The following is a 3,423-nucleotide window of genomic DNA, read 5'->3' as shown; positions in this document are numbered from 1 at the left end:
ACAGAAGTGGCATCAATTGTACAGAAGTAGAAATAGTATAGTAGGGACTGACAGACACCATTAAAGTGGCATCAATTTCACCAAAATAGAAATAGCATAATAGGGACCAATAGGCCTTCCACTACACCCAATCCAGCAGATGGACGCCCAAACAGGAGTGTTCACATTTCCAAAAATTATTGGCAGACACCACAAAAGTGGCATCAATTTCACCACAGTAGAAATAGTATAATGGGGACCGACAGGTCTTTCACTACACCCAATCCAGCAGATGGACACCCAACAAGGAGTGTTCACATTTAAACAAATGATGGCCTTACACCACAGAAGTGGCATCAATTTCACCACAGTAGATATAGTATAATAGGGACGGACAGGTCTTTCACTATACCCAATCCAGCAGATGAACACCCAACATGGAGTGTTCACATGTAAGGAAATGAGGGCCTTACACCACCAAAGTGGCAACAATTTCAAAGGCGATCAAGTCTTTTGGACAACAACTTAAAAAGTAACCTTAATAATTTGAATTAATTTGAAAATGTGCAATAATCATTATTTATTCTTTTTGCTCTTTACAGAAGGAAAAAAGTAGGGTGGCAAAGGCCAATCAATACCCTATCATCATAATCGCCCTACTGTTCGCCATATTCCTTCTTTCATGTAGTTGGAAACACATTAACCTGAATTTCCAATGTTCAAAATATCCACAAACAACAACAACATCAAAAACAGAAGCTGAAAATGTGACAACCACAAAGCCAACAATCCTTCCACCACCAAAAGAGACTCTAATCCTGGTTTGCAACTGGCTATGGGCTGCTCAATTTCCATTAGACAGATGTGAGACAGAGTTTAGAATTACAGGGGGTAAGTTAACCGCAGATAGAGGTCTATATAGTGCAGCCAATGCCGTCATCATCCATCATGTAGATATTATGGGCAATAAATACTCATTACCCCAGAAACCCCTATCAACGTTGTGTGTGGCTCAACATGGAGCCACCACTTATTATCTCAAACCTGGACATTCTGAATAATTCATTCAACATGACGATGACATTCTGTCATGATTCAGATGTTTATGCTCCCTACGGTCATATCGAATTATTGAGGGAGCCTCAAAACTTTACAATTCCGGCACAATCCAAGTTGATATCTTGGGTGGTCAGCAAATGGCATCCCGGCATTCGTCTTATGTATTATTATGAGGAGCTGAGGAAGCACATATCTGTTGATCTTTATGGGGCCAAACACATGAAACTGGAAAAGGAGAATTTTCATTTCACCATATCTCAGTACAAATTCTATTTGGCATTTGAGAACTCCATCTACCCAGATTACATTACGGATAAACTATGGGTGAATGCTTTGGGTTTATGGGCAGTGACGTTTGTACTTGGCAGCGCTCGAGAAAATTATGAACGCTTTGTCCCCGGAGATGCCTTCATACATGTCGATGATTTCCCATCTGCAAAGGAACTTGCTGCCTACCTTCTTGAATTGGACACAGATGTGAGAAATATAGAAAGTATTTCAATTGGAGAGCCCAATGGAGGTTGAACCCTTGTAAAAAATGGGAGCAATATTATTGCAAAGCCTGCAGGATAATAAAAGAAAGCATAAGGTATCAAGTCATACATAGTGTGGCAAAGTGGTTTCTTGATGACTAATAAAGACAGGTTTTTTAGTATTAAAGGAACAAAATTGTTTTACTTCTAGAGCAAAGTTTAAGGGGGTGGAACATGACACAGTATTTTAAGGACATCAGAGACAGAACACCTTTCCTGAAGCCCTCCATTAAGCAGACCATGGTTCTTCATACTGACTGCATAGTTTACAGCTAACAGTTGACCTGCCCATGACATTCCAGTAATGTTTGTACGTTATCAATGTTGCTACACACTTTAAAATACCATCACATTACAAAGAGAAAGAGCAGAATGAAACAAAAATGGAAAGGAAATATCTTAAAATCTATTTAATTTCACATTTACAATCAACAGACCAGACAAACCATATGGAAGGGATCTATGATAAAAGATTCCCGGCCTCTTTAGGTAGCAAGATCTTTCGTCTCCTAATATCAATCACTTCAAAAGATAACCAATCATAGAGCAGCCCAGCCAGGTACACTTTATCCAAAATATGGCTTTAATTATACTTACAAAATACTGATCAAATACAAGCTCATAAAACACAAAAATCAATAAGAAGACCCTGGGTTTTGCCCGACAGCTTCTTCTTGGGCAAACTGATTTGTAAACTTTTATCCTCCTACCAATATTAGTAATCTTAAGGCCTTATTATTATTATCAAACATTCAACATATAATATCAGTTGAAATACTTCTATGCATATGTTATTAAACCACTAAAAAGACTACAATGTGTAGTAATAAGAAATCTAAAACAAAATCTATATAAGGACACCTTAGAAATGCCTGAGGAAGTCTTAGTAAGCAGTGATATGTGTCTGAAATCTACCCCAAAACCTCCCGGCCAACCTGTTTACACTTATTTTCAGTATACTGTTCCATGTCTCTTACTTTTGCACTTATATATATATATTTATGTGCTTGGGAACTTATCGCTCATCATTTTGTAGTGATTTCGTCTGTGTTGTTTATTGTGTAGAGTATATACTCTTGCACTGATTTATACCAGATTGATTATTTGTTACACACAAATATTGCTTTTGTGTTATTTGCATCCACACTCATTGACATGGGTCTTTATTTTTTTTATATTTGAATACAAGGTTTATCATTTTGACATATGGGTGCATCAGGGGTTGTGCAACCTCATTAGTGATGACTATAGGACCCTTTATGTTGGGTCCTTTTTAGTCATTTTCATATGCTTTGCCTGGTTTGTTCTTGTGCAATACAGTAGATTTTTTTTTCCGCATTTCTCTGTGTTTGCATTTTATGCCCTTTGTTCTTTTTCTATAAAACTATATGGAAGTTTAGAATGTGACTTTTTACGATAATTGCTAACCCAAATTACAAGATACCATTTATGACTCCGTTCTCGGAGTGCGATGTAATCGTGACCGCATCACCTAATTTCATATTTGCAAGCAAGAGTAAAGAGCAGTTATTGAGCAGCCATAGTTAGGAATTACTTCTACAATCCTAGGCTTTTTGACAGCATTTTTGGGGGAAATTGGAGATATTTGCTATCAAACCAAAGGCCTTGACTCCATGATACAGATCAGTAGATGGCCATTAGTTTGCTCTCTCCTATCTTCATTACCAAGTTAGTAGACAATAGAGTACATCAAGTAGTTCATGCTTATCTTAAAGTAATAAGGAGCATTGATTTCGGTCTTGAAGATATAAAGTCAGGACTTTCAAAGAAGATCATCAAGACTGCATTTCACAACTCAGATCGTTAGCACAAAGGTAAGAAATTTAGATCA

The 3,423-nt window shown here is 37.3% G+C and overlaps 1 pseudogene; it reads left to right on the top strand.

The window, feature by feature from the left end:
- The first annotated feature begins 416 nt into the window (after positions 1 to 416).
- Positions 417 to 1,673, top strand: LOC143803766 (3-galactosyl-N-acetylglucosaminide 4-alpha-L-fucosyltransferase FUT3-like; annotated as a pseudogene).
- Positions 1,674 to 3,423: the final 1,750 nt, after the last annotated feature.

This window comes from Ranitomeya variabilis, chromosome 2, assembly GCF_051348905.1.
Source record: "Ranitomeya variabilis isolate aRanVar5 chromosome 2, aRanVar5.hap1, whole genome shotgun sequence".
Lineage (NCBI taxonomy): Eukaryota > Metazoa > Chordata > Amphibia > Anura > Dendrobatidae > Ranitomeya > Ranitomeya variabilis.
The sequence above is the reverse complement of the archived record's forward strand: the minus strand, read 5'-3'. Positions and strand labels throughout refer to the sequence as shown.